General features: G+C 46.5%; 1 protein-coding gene and 1 long non-coding RNA gene across 6 annotated transcripts in view; one reads left to right on the top strand and one right to left on the bottom strand.

Moving 5' to 3' along the window:
• The window catches only part of GSE1 (Gse1 coiled-coil protein), an 819,103-nt gene that overhangs the window by 187,500 nt on the left and 613,655 nt on the right, over window positions 1-17,948 (bottom strand). The window lies entirely within an intron of this gene.
• Window positions 1,065-4,570, top strand: LOC122738882. The gene is made up of 3 exons (XR_006354654.1): window positions 1,065-1,267; window positions 2,591-2,747; window positions 4,017-4,570. It is a non-coding gene; the product is annotated as an uncharacterized LOC122738882 (long non-coding RNA).

Below are 17,948 nucleotides of genomic sequence, written 5' to 3'. Positions count from 1 at the left end.
TATTGCTCGCACTAGAAGCCACATGCAAAACCAGCTTCCTGACCCCCAGGGCCTCACCTATTAGAAGTCACCCTAACAACAGGCCCCAGACCCGGAAGCTTCTGTGGCTGTGGAAAAGGGGAGACGACCGGGCATCATCACAAACTTAGAGCTCACTTTATAAACTGTAAAGCGCTATATAATGTGAGCAGGATCACTTATCCTACAGTTGTGGAAGGGGGAAGGGGTGGAGAGAGTACCAATTAGGTGGAATGGGAGGGGGGGGGAGGTTAGAGAATTAACCCCGAAGGGGGAAACTGTTTTACTCTCTGAACAAAGATCTCTTTGGGCCACTTGTCCTCTTAATCCCCGCCAGAGTCCCTCCGCTGTCACCTCTTCCCCTTTGGCTAAGCAAGAGCTGCCCAGAAACAGAAAGTTGTGGCCCCGGCTGTCAGCTCCGCCGAGGAGGGTTAAGGAAACAGGAAATCACGCCAAACATCCCGAGCTAGCAAGCTTCCCCCGCCCTCTTCCTCGGTCTTCTTCCCTCCTCCTCCTCCTCTTCCTCCTCCTCCAGGTCAATTCCTCCGCCGGGCCAAAAAAGAAGGCAGCCCCTGGCCGGGGGTGCACATACATGTCACGGTCGTTGCGCATACACTTCAGCAGCCGCAGGAGGCTCCAGAGGATGGGGGTGGGGGTAAGGGTAGGGGTTTAGCAAAGGGCCAAGGGGATGGAGGCGCTGAATGGAGGGGGTAAATGGTGACCCCCCCACCCCCCCCAGAAAGCCCCTTCCACTTTGGGGCCATGCGCCACGCGATGGGAGCTCGCTCAGCCATGAAAGAACTGGGCATAGCCAGTAGAAAGTAACTTCACACCCGGCTCCTTAATGCACCCTGGGTTACATAAATGCTTGCCGCCGCACAACTAAACACAGCCCCGCCAGCCACCCAGGAGCCGGCTCCGGCTCCAGGCAGACAAAAGGAGAAAGCTGCGTGTTACACCCGAAGGCGGCCAGCTTGGGGTGGGGGTGGGGGGGCGGGGAGAGCTCCGGGGCTCACGTTGCACACGGAGAGCCTGCAGAAGGGGAAGGCAAGCAGGGAAGCCGAGAAGACGCGGATCTGTTCTTTTCAGAGGCCCAGGGGTGGAGGGAGGAGGTGAGAATTAAGCCGAAGATACCGTCACACACACACACACACACACACACACACACACACACACACGAGGGAAGGGTCCCCCACCAACCACCGCGCCACGCCGACCGAGCGGCAACAGCAGAGCGCTTCCTTACCTGGTAAGTAATAGAGAGGTGGCTTCAATCCAAACATGGTTTAAATTAGAGTTCCATAGTGATCAGAAAACGGGGTGACGAACAAGAAAAAAAAAACCCACAGAATAATCCTCTGTAATAATAATAATAATAATAAAACGGACAGGAAGACGGTCCGAATCGCAGTCCAAGAAATTTTTAAGTTTGTTTAAAAAAAATGTCTCGCCAATTTTGGCCGCCTTGGCGCTCGGAGATCCACGAGTGAGGTAATTGACCCACAACGACAGCACTTGGAGGCTTTAAACAGATGCCTCGATGTCTTCCCTGGGTGTGTATTTTCTGCCTTTTGGACTTGAGATGCAAATAAAAGGGGGGGGGAGTGTGGGGAGAGAGTGATGGTGGAGAGAAAGAAAGGGAGAGGGAGGGAGAGAAAACGAGAGAGGAGGAGGATTCCGGGGTCTGAGATCTGCTTTAGGGATTACTCATTTGAGAAAAAGAAAAAAAAGAGGGGAGAAAAACAGCCCCCAAGACGTGCGAGTAGCAATCTTTTCTCCATTCAGTCATTTGAATGTCAAGGGCGAGGGTCAATGGATTTGTTTCCAACAGGGCTTCATGTTCAGAATCAGAAGGAAAAAGGAAGGGGGGGGCGGCAGGGGGGGTATCTCTTGTTGCCAAGGAGAAATCGGCTTTGTTTTCGCTTCCCCTTAGCTACTGGTTGAGGAGGGGCGGGGGGGGGGAGTGGGGAGGAGGGGGGAAAGGAGGGGGGGGAGAGGAGAGAAGAGAAGAAAATTAATACTCAAACAGCCAAGAAGTACAGTGGGGATATTTCTTCTCGGAAATAAAGGAACCGATATTGCAAACACAAGTCTGGGTAAGGAGAAGACTAAAAAACTGGTTCCCTTTCTCCACGGCTCCCCCGGTCTTTCTCCCCTCTTCCCCTTTTCTCCCCCCTGCTTCTTATCTCTTTTCCTCGGCGTCCCACCACTGACTCAGGAAGGAGGGAGATGGTGGGAAGGAGGGAGAAACTCCCGCAGGCTACAATAACCCAGCCAGAAGGAGCAGAGCAAGGAGAGGAGGGAAGGAGAGAGAGCGCCCAGCTTTAGAAAGCCCCCTCGATCAATTTTCATGCAAGAATCATTATCGGTAAATTGGAAATCTGGCTGGCTGACAGCAAATTTGTCTCCCCTAATGAAAGAGAAAGGGTAGGCAACCATCAGGCATCTGTTCGTGAAAGCAGAGTCTCCTGTGCTTAATCTGTTGTTGCTTCTTCCGTCTTTAAACTGCATCTTCTGAATTCCCCATGCTTTGCAAGACGATAATAGTTTCACCTGCGATCTTTTTGAACAGGAGCAGAGAGACAGCGAACCCAATCATCAAATCCATGGGGAAACGAACTGCTAGGAAGCTCCCCCTCCTCCAAAAAAAAAAAAAAAAGCCCAATGGCTTCCCTCTCCCAGTGCCGGAGCCTGGGGAGGGAGAATCTCGGGCTCCCTTGTCGATCCGGGTGAGGGTCCTCTTTTTCTTGTTTGCAGGCTGAGGTTTGTTTGGCGATAGTTGCAAGCTTCAGACGCTATCTCGGTTCTCTCTCTCTCTCTCTCTCTCTCTCTCTCTCTCTCTCTCTCTCTCACACACACACACACACACACATACACACAAATCCACAACTCTCCCCACCCCCTTCCCAGTCCGCCAGACAGAGAACTAACTGCCCGCTGGCCCTAGCCTTCGGCTCCTCTCCAATCTGGGTGCCTTAGGACACAAGAGAGAGATAGGAGCTGCCGATTCTGGGAGTTAACTCTCTAGACTGAAGAGCCCAAAATACTACCTGCCCCAGAGGCTCCAGCAAGTCCTTTGTCAAACTGACACTGGTTGCAACAGACTGACTCTCTTCTCTCTCTCTCTCTCTCTCTCTCTCTCTCTCTCTCTCTCTCTCTCTCTCTCTCTCTCTCTCTCTCTCTCTCTCTCTCTCTCTTCTCTCTCTTCTCTCTTCTCTCTCTCTCTCTCTCTCTCTCTCTCTCTCTCTCTCTCACACACACACACACACACACACACACAAATCTGAAGCCTCAATCAGCTACAAATGCAAGCCGTTTCTTTCTTTCCTTTTTTTTTCTTAAATATCCCTGTTGCAACAGTAATCAAGTGCCTGATACAATCTCACACATTCTCTCTCCACCGATGCATTATCAGATCCGGGAAGACATGCTTCCAGGCAAATAGACCTAATAAATGCTATTACTGAGATATTGCAGGCTCAGACTGTACCATAGTAACAAGGGCCCCAGCTAATTTGGTTTAAGTAAACGATCAACTGCACAGTCTATGTGTGTCTGGGTACAAGCTGGCAATCCCTCCTCCCTGAGCTCCTGTTTCGGCTCTTCACAGCAGTTCAAGAAGCCACCATGTGATAATTCCCCCGCACCGAGGGGGGAAAAGCCTACCAGCAAACCACATCCTGTGTGTTAATTGTCCAGCCCAAACAGTTTTAAAGAGACATAGTCCATTCTCTTCCCCCACCCCACCAATCTTTTAAAAGGGTTTGTGTTGGGTGTTTTTTTTTTAACTGCTCTCCCCACAAAATGAAACCATAGTCAACATGATATTCAAGAAGTTACCGTTTGGTCCAAGATAAAAATCGCCTTAATTTAAGAAAAGGCACAAGGAAGACACTTAGACAAAAATCCTCTCTCCAATCCCATCTGTAAAATGGGGAGGGAAGGGGGGGGGGGTGGCCTGGAAGATCTCTGACCTTCTATGATGTGATTTTTTGCAGCTTTCTACAAGGCTGCCTAAATGAGAGGACCAGGGCACCAGACCTGTGCACACGCTGCTAGACGCTGCATAGGCTGCTAAATGGCTTGTCTTTTCTTCAAATGACAATTTCATCCTTTGAAAACCATAGCTACCATTCGGTGACAACCAAGTCACCTACTGACCCCAAGATACAATCACCTCACTTTAAGGAAAGACCTGTATACACACCTAACATGCCTTTGCTTAATCTCTTCTGTAAAATGAGCTGAAAAATCCAAAGATCTTATGAATGTATAATGAGCCAACACTAGTCTCACGCCTCAACCAGGACTTCCTGAAAGTCGACGGATGAATGACAGGCCCTGCGGGGGCATTGAGTCAAGTAACCGGCACGTAGGTTCTTCCCGCCCTAGGAAGGGGGTGTTTGGGTTGGAGATGTGCATGAGTAAGGGTGTGTGTTTAACAATAAATTGCACTAGGAGGTATCGGTTACGCAGGTGTCCTGGAAATCCCGGCTTCCACGACATCCTCATATATGGAGGGGTCCTCGGAGAAGCCACCCCCTACACACATACACACACACACACACTTATTCCCACCCCCCCAGAACGCAGGCTGGATCCCAAACTGTTCTCTGGATGAACAACACAAGCCTCCTATCTCCCCCTGCAGCCGCGGGAGAGCGATAAGCATCGTTTAATCTTCCCCTAGCAGCGCTCAGCCGGGCGCCCCCGCCTCCCCCCCCTCCTCCCGCCGTGCGCCTCCCCGGGAGGGCTCCTGGGCAGCAAAGCCAACGAGTCCCGTCTAAGCCGGAGGCTGCCTCCGTTCAGGCCAGGTCCGAAGCCTGCGGCCCTCTCCTTTTCTCTGGTGACCCCGGAGGTCGCGTTGGGCACTCACAGCGGCGCTGGTTCTTTGTCTCCAGGGTTCGGATCCACTCCCCCCGTCCCGTTTTCCCCAGCTGTGGGAACTGCTGTGAAGAGCTAGTACCCAAAGAATGGGTACTAGCACCCCTTTCCTTTGACTTTCCGGGTTTCCATTCACTTCCCCCCTCAACCCCCACCCCCACCCTCCACTAGAAACACTGAACCCATCCTAGTTCTTTGCTCTTCTCTCCCCTCCTGGCATATAGATCTCTCTTGCTTCACATCTCCAGGAAGTGCCAACCCTTTCACAGTGTGGGGTCACCCCTCCTGCTCTGAGGCTGGGAAGCTTCACAACCACCTGGTAATTCTTGCTTTCCAGAAAATATATATGGGTTTTGTTTTGTTTTTTTTTCAAAAGAGAGCCCAAACCGTCCGCTTCTGTTGTCAGTCTTTTATCGGCTTTTAATTCGCTGGGATTACGCTAACAACAGTGGTAATTAATAGTAAACCTTCCTCTACTGTATATGCTAATGGCGTGAGCCATAAAAATTAATTTGCAAACATGTCATTACACAATAGCTGTACAGGCAATAAACCTGTAATTATAGGCCAATCATAGATAGGGTACAGAGGGAGGGGTTCTTTGCCAATCTGTTGGGGTTTCCCCTCCCCCCCTTCCTTGTAAATTGTGGCAAGTGCTACCAGAATATAGCTTGCTTCAGCCTGTTTAAGATGGAGTCCACTTGTGACTGAGACTTCCTCTCCTGAGGAATAGGAAAATGTAAGCCCTGCTCTGTGAAGGATTGAAAGTCTAGGGGCTTCTGGAGATCTGCTACCAGAACTGCAGCTACAAAGGGCCCCAAACCTGATTTCAGGCCTACAGATTAGGGATGGCCCTAAACTAATCACTCACTTTCTCTGAAACTCAGAATCCTCCTCTTCCCAATCCTTACAGTTTGGTGGGGTGGCTTCAGATGACCCAACTCTGTGAGGGCCCTTTCAAACTCCCACATTTCTGGTTCTGTCTCAAGCTTAACTTTCTGTGATTCCATGATCTAACCCTAATAATTATTTTCTCCCTACATCAAATTATTTTAAGAGGCTGGTGCAAGCCCTAATTACTTTCCACCACACCCTGGTGAGGCCAGTCAGCTAGATTTCTAAACATAGTGATGGCATCTAGTATTCATCCAGCCTTTGGTTCAGAGGTCTTAATGAAGGTTATTAACACTACCTGGAGACAGGGACACATTTAGTAGCAGAGAAACTGAGGCTGGATGACAGTGCAGAAGAATTGCCCTCAATCCAGGTACTGCCTTTGGGTCCCTGGGTTAGTTACTTTCCCTCTCTGTGCCTCAATTTCCTTCCTCTTGTGAAATGAAGGGGTTGGACTAGACGACCCATGGGATACCTTCCAGCTCAAAATCCTACAATTACAAAGAAATTGGTGAAAAGAAAACCAATGACCACAAGGATGAACAATTGAACCGATTTACTTTCCACGGACAGATGAAACACCCAGTAAGCAGACTGCTTTTTTCACTCTGAGACTGGTTATGTTGGCAAGTGTAAAATAATTCATTTCCAGGTATCAAATAGCTGGGGGGGGGTGCCCTTCTGACACCTCTGTTTAAGAAATTATTTAGGGGGTGGGGTGGGGAAGGAAGGGCCATCCCTTCCCAGATCTGGATTGTTATTGTTCAGTTGTCCATGTCTAACTCTTTGTGACCCCATTTGGGAATTTCTTGGCAAAGATACCAGAGTGGTTTGCAGTTACCTTCTCCAGGCCATTTTACAGATGAGGAAACTGAGGCAAATGGGGTGAAATGACTTGCCCAGGGTCATACGGTTAGAAAGTATCTGAGGCTAGATTTGAATTCAAGTCTTCCGGACTCCAGGCCCATCACTCTATCTACTTAGTCACTTAGCTGCTCCCAGGGCCTAAATTGACAGCGACAAAATTTCAACGCCGATGCTCTGATCCCAAATCTGGTGTTCTTCATGTACCACCTAGTCCTGTTGAAATCTGTTGTTGACGTTATTCATTGTCCTGTGGCCCAGGTGCAAGTAAATACAAAACCCCCTTAGGTATGGTGCCTAGCAGCTCTGTAAGGTCAGAGAAGAAAAATCATTTCATTTCTCAATGGGAAAAAAAAGGCTATCTTGAGTTACTAAGAGTTATGTGGTTAACTAAGAGGTTCCTGTAATAGAACCCAGGATTCAATGCTAGTCCCAGTTTTGGTTTTGTTCACCTCCCCCCACCCCCATGACTAGCTTCATGACCTTGGGCAAGTCACTTATCTCTAGGACTTGGTCAAAATAAGCAGGTTGGACTTGTTACTTTGGAGGGTCCCTTCCATCTCTGATAGTATGTTGTAAGGCAGCCAGGGCTCTCAGTGCTAAAATTCTGTGTTCTATCTAAGGTTTCTAATGGTTCTAACATTCTCTGACCTAAGGTCCCATCCAGGCCTCCCATCCTAAGTCTACATCCCGTGACTTTATGCTATACCTACACCGTTGCTTGTTCAAAATGGAGGGTCCCCACACGCCCTCTAGTGGAACAAACATCGCCACATTGGAAGGAGAGCCAAGCGTGGCTAGGAAAGTCATCTGAACATCATAAAAATAGTCTCTCCTGCACGTGCTGAGAAAATTGAGGCTGTGGACACAGAGGTCAGAAATGATGGCCAAGCTGTACGCCTGGGCTCCTCGCCACCGCAGGCTGCCTCCCTCCCCTTTCTTCTCTTGCCTTCCAACACCATTAACGACAATGAGGTGACATCCCGGAGGTCCCCTTGAGTAGCAGGCCCAGAAGAATGACCCTCTAAGTCTATTCAGTGACCTCTGCTGCTCCTCCCATTAAGTGAAGAAATAAGAGGATGAGAAGGGGGGAGGAGAGGGGCCAGGGAAGGAAGACTAGGGACTGAGAAATACATGCTACAGGGAAACAACGTGACCACTAACTGTGACCTTAGAGATGTCATTTCCTCTCTCTATGCCTCAGTTTCCTAATCTTTAAAATAAAAATGAAGCTGGCCTAGATGAACTCTCAGCTTCCTTCTGGCTCTAGTATTGTGAATATATCGTGAATCTCTAGCTGCCTTTCCTTTCTCTCTTCTCTCTCTCTCTTTTTTGCAGGGCAGTGAGGGTTAAGTGACTTGCCCAGGGTCACACAGCTAGTATCAAGTGTCTGAGGCCAGATTTGAACTCAGGTCCTCCTGAATCCAGGGCTGGTGCTTTTATCCACTGTGTCACCTAGCTGCCCCTGGCTGCCTTTCCAATCTTCTTAAATTGTACCCCCAAACACTGTACCATCCAACTACACACACTGGTCTCCATGCTTGTTACTTGAGTGTAACAGTTCATCTCCCATGTCATTATCTCCCAAACCTGGAATACTCCCTCCCCCCTTATATTCTGCCTCTGAAAATTCCTGGCTTCTTCGAAGACCTAGCCCAAAGACCACGAAGCCTTTCCTCATCCCACCAGCTACAAGTCCCTTCTCTCAGATTCCTCTCCGTGTATTAATAAAATAACATGATATTTCCTCCCATTACACTCTGAGCTTCTGGAGGACAGGGAGTTTTTTTGCTTTTGTTTGTATTTAGCACAGGTCTTGAAACATAAGTATTTAACAAATGCCTATTGACCAACTGTCTAGCCTCAGTTTCTCTATGAATCAAAGAACCAGATTTCAATAGCTTATTTGAGATCATAAGAGAAGTAAACTATTGAACAGAATTCTCACTAGATAAACCCAAACTCTAAATTCAAATTTGCTTCTATTCATAGGATGCCAGAGGGTCTGGGTCTATATACAGCATAGGATTTGTGGCTGGAGAGGACCTTGGGAGATTATCCATTCTAATCCCCTCATTTCACAAATGAGGAAATTCAGCTTCAAGAGAAATGACTTGCCCAAGGTCACCCAGGCAGTAAGTAGCAGAGTCAGTATTTGAATTCAGGTGACTACAAATCCTTTCTACCATACTGCCTTCCAAAATTCAAAATAAACAAGGAATTAGACAGATAATCTGTCTGCCTCTTCCACCTCTAAGACTTTGTGAATCATAAGATTTTGAACTTGAAGGGACCTGAAGTGATGATCTGAACCCCCCCCCACCCCCCGCACCCCGTTTTTCGCATGAGGGTCCGAACAGGTCAAGTATCTTGGCCAATGTCATACAGCTGTTACAAAACAGACTGAATCTACTACTGATCACTAGATGCCTGGTGGGAATCCTAGCTCTCAGAGCTGGAAGGCACCTGAAGAAGTCATCTGGGTCAGGTCCCAGCTTCTGACAGGTACCACATTATCTCCATTTTACACTGGAGTCCAAAAGGGTAAGTGATTTGGTTCAAGGATTATACCTTATCTTCATGGAATATTTTGCATTTATAAAGTCATGGATTGACTCTGTTCACCCTGCACCATCAGACATTTCCAGTCACCTTTGGGGTGATAAGATATGGTCATCTCTCATTTTCTCTGAGGAAAATAAAGGCAAGATAAAAGGTTTGATTTGTCAGCTACCCTGTCTGAAAAAGGACCTAAGGGGTCTACAGTTCTGCTTAATTTTTTTTAAAATAGAGATTAAGAATCAAAATTTCTCTTTCCTTTTTCTATTGTCTTTCATTCAAATGAGATACAACCTGGATTGTTTTATGAGTGGGTATTTCTAGGTCTTTGTTAAGGAATTTCATCCCAATCCATGGTCCTCCTACTCTTCCCCATCCATCATCCACCACCCCAGGGATCCAAGTATCCCTTTGCTTGTAGGGCTGCTAAGTGGTTCATGAGATAGAGCACTGGCATGGCATCAGGAAGACCCAAGTTCAAATTCAATCTCTGAGGTGTTCAAGCTGTGTGACCCTAGGCAAGTCACTTAACCTCTGTCTCCCTCAGTTTCCTCATGTGTAAAATGGGGACAGAGTGGAGAAGGAAATGGCAAGCCACTCCAATATCCTTGCCAAAGAAAACCCCATGGACAAAGTTCAATAACAACAACAACAAAGCGGGGATAATAATAGCATTTCCCTCCCAGGGGTGTTGTGAGAATCAAATAAGATAGTAATTATAAAGCACTTAGCACAGTGTCTGCCCCATGGTAAACTCTATAAAAATGTTAGCTATTATTATTATTGGAAGAGAGCTTAGAGTTTCTCTCTAGTCTGTCAGTCAGTCAATCAATCAATAAACGTTGTGTGGGGGGTGGTGATGGTAGAGGCAATTGGGTTAAGTGACTTGGCCAGGGTTACAAATGTAGTGTCAGAGGCCAAATTTGAACTCAGGTCCTTCTGACTCCAGGGCTGGTGCTCTATCCACTTCACTAAAACAATCAACATTTAAGTAGCTTGAGCACCTACTATTCCCATTGATAAATAGCCTATCAGCCTAGCTCTCTGTAATGTGGACTCCCTATGCTGGGCACTGGGTGCTGAGCAGGCCTGCTGGCAGTCAATATAATCTATTCTTCTCTGGTTTAATGAAGCCTCTAATTATGATGAAATCATGGTCAAACTGATGGCAGGTGAGGGGGTTGGGAGAAGGTGTGTGTTTTTAATGAGGTCTTTTCAATGTAGAGGTGACTTCACTCAGTGACCAACCACCAGCGGCTGACATTTATACCCTCTTGTTGCCCTTTGCAAACATTACTTCATTTGAGCCTCACAATAGGCCCTCAAGGTAGCTACTAAAGGTACTATTCTCATTTTACAGGCTGGGAAACTGAGGTGATGAAATGTTAAGCAGTTTGCCCTTGGTGACATCTAGCATGTGTCCCAAGTAGGATTTAAACCTGACTCCAAGGCCAAAGGCCTTTCCATTCTATGTCATTTAATTCAATCCAGAAAATACATATTATCAAATCCCTGTGATCGAGGCACTGGGGTGAGAGCTATTATGGGAATTTTAAGAAGAAAATTAGGTGGAAAGAAGGAAGCTCAAGGTCACACTGACCCTAAGGGATGGAGACCTAACTCAAATCCAGATCTTGTTCCTGTGTCAAAGATCCTATTCCCTCCAGGCCTCCTCTATTCCCCAGAGTACCAAGCCCTAGGCCTGATGCATGTAGGCATGCTCAGTAAAATGTCTGTTGAATGAATGAATGGAGTAACAGCCTCTGTGGGCCTCAGTTTCCTCTGTATCCCCTACTACCAAGCACAGAACTTTGCACATAGAAGTGCTGGTAAGTATTTGTAGAATGAATGAGCAGAGAACCATTCTTATCCCCATCTGATCCATGGCCAAGCAGACAGTGTTAGACTTGGACATTGGATGACTTGGGTTTGAATCCTGCCTTAGATGCTCATTTACTAGCTCTATTCCACATCTGCTCATTCATCATTGACACAGCCATCTACAGGACCTCGGACACTTTTCTGGACCTTAGGTATTTTGGGGTTTTTTTTTCCATCTGTTTTTTTTTTTAATTTTTTTTTCTAGTGAAGCAATTGGGGATAAGTGACTTGCCCAGGGTCACACAGCTGGTAAGTGTTAAGTGTCTGAGGCCAGATTTGAACTCAGGTCCTCCTGAATCCAGGGCCGGTGCTCTATCCACTGCGCCACCGAGCTGCCCCATCCATCTGTTTTTTTTACCCCCTAAATCATATATTCAGAGGACTTTGCAAACCATAAAGTGCCTAGAGAAATGTTAGCTACTGTTGGTAAAAATGATTGGATAATCTCTAAGAGCCCTAGTAGTTTTTTGTTTGTTTGTTTTTTGGTGGGACAATGGGGGTTAAGTGACTTGCCCAAGGTCACACAGCTAGTAAATGTCAAGTGTCTGAGGCCAGATTTGAACTCAGGTCCTCCTGAATCCAGGGCCGGTGCTTTATCAATTACACCATCTAGCTGCCCCCAGCCCTTGTAGTTTTAAATCTTGTGAACCCAGAATGATGAGAAAAAACGATGACAAACAACTGTTTCCTGACAATCAAGGGCATAGCAGACACTATACACATACAAGGATATCCCTGCTTTCTTTCTTTTATTATTTCTTTTTTTTATTTTTTAAGGCAAGGCAATGGGGTTAAGTGGCTTGCCCAGGGTCATACATATCAAGTGTCTGAGGCCAGGTTTGAACTCAGTTCCTCCTGAATCCAGGGCCAGTGCTCTATCCACTGTGCCACCTAGCTGCCCCCTTAAACATTCTTTTTTTTTGGGGGGGGGTCTATACATTTAATAATCCCAAATTGTATACAGATTATCCAATGTTCAGTTATTAACCATATTCAAATGGGCATAAATACAGACTAATGCTCTCAGAATCCCTTTAAACAATGGGAACAACTTTAAGATGACTTAACTTGTTTGCATGCATTTCTACACATGTTCTAATTCCATATTAAATCACAAACATAGGTAAAATTAGATTTACCATTAGGGTGACATAAGATAGCTCATAAATTATTATTCAAGTGTCTGGCCTCAGACACTTGACACTTACCAGCTGTGTGACTCTGGGCAAGTCACTTAACCCTGATTGCCCCACCAAAAAAAAATGCTTAAAAACAGACAACAAAAGACTTGGGATGGGATCTATAAATATAATAATCCCAAATTGTATACAAATTATCCAATGTTCAGTTATTAACCACATTCAAATGGGCATAAATAAAGACTACTGCTCTCAGAATCCCATTAAACAATGCGAACAACTCCCCTTAAACATTCTTAATAAATAAAGAACATAACTTCCCAGGTAACACAGTAACCTGCCTCCCACTATTCTTGTAAGGTGTTTGCTCCTGGCTCTGGGCAAAATTGTGAAGGAGACACAGCTCCTGTTCTCTTCTTTCCCTGCTCTCTCCTGTTCTTATTAAATTCTGCTCTTAAGACACGATCTGATATCGTCTTATGCCTCAGTGGGAGTTTAAGTCACTCTCCCGGGGCAGCAGCATTTTAAGCTTCCTTTTTTGTTAGGGAAAGAGAATGAAGGACCCTGTCTTCTGTTAAAGATGAGCTGGAGGGAGCCTCAAGACAGAGGATGTCAAAGCTGGAAGGGGCCTCAGGACACAGAATGTTCCAACACAGAACATTATATCTGAAACACAGAGTGTTATCTCTGAAAGATACTTCAGAAAATGGCTGTTCCAAGCATGGGAGGCTGGGGAATGTGGGGTAAGAGCAGAAGCTCTTCAGGTGGGGGGATGGGGAACACAGCGCAGGAGAGGCCGGTTTTGCTCTAGAAGGGGAAATGAAGAGATGTCAATGAATTACCACCTTGTTTGAGAGACAAGAGGACAAAGACCGGAGCTTCAAGGTGTGTTTTGTTTGGGAAAATGGGGGCCTACTTGGATAAAGGTTTGAGCTTCCCTGGGGCTATATAGCTCAGGCTACCCCATCACCATTACCACCACCAACACCAAGGGTGGCTACCAGCATACTGGATGATAAGAGGGTCCTAGATTTAGAGGAAGGGTAGGACCCAGGCATATGACTCTTCTTTCATGAATGAGGCACAGTCAAAGGCTGCTCCCCAGGAAGGAAAGAGATACTTATTTACATGTACAGAACAGTCCAAACCCATTTGGAAAAAACAGACTGGCGTAGTGGCAGGATCCCTGGATAGAATACTTAGGCGACTGGGGTACCAGTTTTTCTTTTCTTTTTTTTTTTTCCCCTGGGGAAAATGAGGCAATGAGGGTTAAGTGACTTGCCCAGGGTCATACAGCTAATGTCAAGTGTCTGAGGCTGGATTTCAACTCAGATCCTCCTGAATCCAGGGCAGGTGCTTTATCCACTTCACCACCTAGCTGCCCCTAGGGTATTAGTTTTTGCTCTGCCATTGGCTGGGTCTATGACCTTAGACAAGTCTATCCCTCCATCTACCTTAAGTGTTGGTTTCCTTCCCTGAATAATAAGAAGTTTGGACTCGATCTTCTCTAAGATTCCTTCATGTTCCAACATTCTGAGACTCAATGTTGGTCCATCATCAAGCACTGTGCCAGGCACTGTGCTAAGACCCAGGGATACTGGGAAGGGCAAAGACATTGTCCCTGTCCTCACGGGGCTTACATCCTAATGGGGAATACAGCGTGTAAAGAACTAGGCACCTACAAGATACATATAGAGAGGAGACAGTAGTCTCAGAAGAAATGATAAAATGCAGACAAGCCATCTGCTTGCTCTGACATTTAAGAAACACCACAAACAGCTTTTCAGAAAGAGGGAATCCAATGTTAGGGTTCTCTTTCCTTTATCCAACTACTCTGAAGAGGGAGGTTCTCCTTGTTTCCCCTTCCTCACCCCCCACCCCATCTACACTCTAAAATCCTCTACACTCTAAAAACTCTAAAAGGAGAGTTACTGATTTACACACCTCTCCTCCCCGGAGGAGATTAACAATCTGAGAATTGGTTTGGAGACAAGGTAGGCCCCAGGCAAAAAACTGAGAGAAAGAGTCCAGGCTAGTCTTCCACACCTCCTACCTCCCTCCTCCTCCCTGGGGCATGACTTTTCTAAACCTCCTTCTGTGGACCCTTCTACTGCCTTCCAGGCACCCACCCACCTTCCTGGCCTGAGCCTCCAACCTGCCTTTGGCTGCCCAGAGGGCGTTCATTCTCCTCCTTCAGGATAGAACCTTGTATTTATTAAGCATCTCATAAGTAGGGAGCACTTAACCAGGCTTTATCTCATTTGTCCTCACAGCACTCCGGTGAAGTAAATGGATGATAGGATCTCCCAGATTTAAGGACCTCAGAACTCCTCCAGGCAAATTTGTACATAAGTAGGATTTCCCGCTGTGACACCCCTAAAAAAAAGTGTCCCTGCACCTCCACTTGAAGACTTCGGCCTAATACCTATCTGGCCATCCATTCTACTCTTGGATGGGCTCTGATGAGTAGGTTATATAGAGCCAAAATATCTCTATAATTGCCACCTGTTGGTGACTTTGGACAAGTCACTTAGTTTCTGTGGGCCTCAGTTTCCTCATTTGTAAAATGGTGGGAGTCAGGACAGATGGCTTCCAAGCTCCCTTTGAGCTCTTTGGATCCTCTGAGCCTAGTTCTGCTCTCTGGGGATAAGTTTTCCAAATAGCCACAGCCTTTAAAATAACCAAAAAACACTATCGCTGCCTTTTTGAATCTTCTCTTTTTTCTTTTTTGGGGCAGTACAATGAGGGTTAAGTGACTTGCCCAAGGTCACACAGCTAGTAAGTGTCAAGTGGAGTCTTCTCTTATTCAGAGGAACACCCTCAATTCTTCCATCCATTGTTTGAACACCCTTACAATCTTGCTCTCTCTCCATGGGATGCTCCAACTTGTCAATCTCCAGCCTAAGAGGAGCCTTAGAACAGAATACAGAACCGCAGAGTGGGTCTGATCAGAGCAGAGGATGCTGGGATTGTCTTTTCCTTGCTCTGAACACAACTTCTGCTAAATGCAAGCCCAGAAGGACATGTGTGTACTCATTCAGGGGAGATACTATTATCGTTATTTTACAAATGAAAAAACTGAGACTCAAACAAGAGAAAAAATGTAAGTGGTGGAAGGAGAGTTTCTGACTCAAGATCTCATCCCTTTCTTTTGTGCCGACCACAGTGCTCTCCTAGGCTAGAACTGCTATTGTCATACTCTCTTCCTATCTCTTCTTCTTCTTATTAGTCAATAATGATAATAATAAACATCCTGCATTTGTACGGGAAGTCTGCCCAACTGAAAATGTCCCTTATATATAAACAACCACCCCCAAATCCAGCTGGTAGACCCAGGAACATCCCTTTTCTACAGATGTCCCTGATTAGAATTTCCCTCTCTTCCTCCTTCCTTTGCTTTTCCTTCACTCTCCCTGCCTTTTCTCTCTATTTCTCATCTCACAGCCAAGGACAGTTATGGGATCACAATTTTGGAGGGAGAAGGGCTAATCAAGTTAAACTTCCTTCATTTTCAGATGAGGAAAGTGAGGAAAAGAGGAGAATTGATTTGCCCCAGGTGACCCTGGTAATAAAGAGCAAGAGTCAGGATTTGAATCTGCATCTTCTGACTCCAAATCCTCCCTCTTCCCTCACTTCCTGTAAGGAAACCAACAGCCAGAGCAGCTTAAACCAGCCTTTGTCTGCCTGGATTGATGGTGCCTTCCTGTTCTTCCTGACCTTTTCAGAACTCCCTACACTTGATCTCTGCTCTGCCTCAGCCATAGTACCTGTCAGACCCTCTCCCGTCCATAGATAATGACCATCCTGACCCTCCACGGCCAGCCCAGTGTGAGCCCTGCTTAGAGCAAGTCCAGCTCCCATTCAGTGTGACAGGGACATAGGCTCATGGAGCCCCAATACAAGGGGCATCAGTTATCTGGTCCAACCTCATCACTTTAGAAATGTGGAATGTGAAGCCCAGGGAAGTTACTGAAGCTCACGGAGGTGGGGTGTATCAGAGGTGACACTGAACTCCAGACCCCCCTACTCCAAGGCCAGCGTTCTTTCTATTCAGTGTTGTGTACACGTGGTGAGTGGGGGTGACTGACATGACATCTCTGTCCCATTTGGCTTCTCTATAATACTGAGCCAGGCTAAGTCTCAGAAACAAACCTTTCCACCAAGCAGCCAACACCGCAGAAAAACAACACCAACACCACCAACAAAAAAAACACCCCAGAGGTGTAAGGACTACTGCACAAAGCTGAATCCGTTAGGCCAAAGCCAGCACCCCCCACAGCTATAATTTGGAGTTATCCATTCTTTATTACAATGCGGGGGCCTTGGCTTTCAAAGGCCCTCTACCAGGGATCCTTTCTGTGGGGGCAATTTGGGGGCCTGCAATTAGCTGAACAGGCATCTTTTGTGCCTGCTAAAGTGCTCAATTGCAGGTATAATTAGGTTCCCTCACCCCCGAAATCCAGGGAGAGCTGCCTGCCTTGACTAACTGCACCCACAATTAAGTGCTTAAGGCCATGAGGATGGAGCCTGCAAACGTGCGCATGGCTAATAGGCAGGGCGACCAAAAGCAGTTTCAGAAATAGAAACTGGGGATGGAGAAATCTGGCCCTCTGCGTTTGTTTGTAAAACTGCTCCGTCCAGCTGGGAATAATGATTAAAGACAAACATGCCAATTATGCTAGGGCCTATACATAAATAAAGACGGGCTGCTCCTTCATTAAGCCTTTTATAGGAGTGGGAAAGACTATGAAAGAAAGGGGAAGAAAGGGGGAAATAAGATGATATTTACCCACCCCTACCCCAGCCACCCCATTCCCACCCCATGCATGTCTGAGGTCATGCGACCATACAAGGCTGTCGACTGGCCAAGTCATAGGATCCGGGCACAGGAAATGTGTCCCTGCCAGAGATCAGCACCTGGACATTACTGGTAGCGAGTGAATAATAATGATGATGATAGCAGCTCATGGGGAGCCACATGGTGGATGGAAATAGGTTCCAGTATGTTACCAACAATGGCTTGTGCATGAGTAGGGACCTAAGGGGCATCATCAAGGGCATATCCAACCGGAAAAGGGAGATGGGCCAACCATCTCTCTATCTATCTCTACCCAGAGCAGACGGGGTGCCTGAGTGCTCTACTGGTATCCAGGAAATAAACGGTAAGGGAATCAAAGGGAGGTCTCTACTGGAGATATTCACAAAGACCTACACAAGAATTGCAGAGGAAAAGGCTGCAAATATGGGTTATAATATGCACAAGTAACAGTATCCCCGTAACAAATAACCCATTCCCATAAAATCACAGAATCATTGAAATATCGAAACAGTAACAGCTGACATTTCTACTATGCAGTAGGATTTATAAATCACTTTCCTCCCGAGAACCCTAGTGGGTTAGTGGATGGAGCCGTAGAATTACCGTCAGGAAGAACTGGGTTTAAATTCAGCCATTTGCTAGCTTTGTGAGCCTGGGCAAGTCACTTAATCTCTCTCCACTTCAGTTTCTTCATCTGTCAAATGGAGATAACAAAAGCACCTACTTCAAGGGGTTTTTGTCAGATCCAAATGAGATAATATAGGTAAAGTTCTTTGTTCACCTTAAGGAACCATGGTAGTAGAAATAAAATTATCCTGATTTTACAGATGAGGTAACTGCTTAGGGAGCTGAAGTGATTTGCCAAAGTCACACACGAAACAAGAGACAGA

This window comes from Dromiciops gliroides, chromosome 2 (genome assembly GCF_019393635.1).
Source record: "Dromiciops gliroides isolate mDroGli1 chromosome 2, mDroGli1.pri, whole genome shotgun sequence".
In the NCBI taxonomy this organism is placed as follows: Eukaryota; Metazoa; Chordata; class Mammalia; order Microbiotheria; family Microbiotheriidae; genus Dromiciops; species Dromiciops gliroides.
Note: the sequence above shows the minus strand (reverse complement) of the source record. Positions and strands in the feature narration are given on the sequence as shown.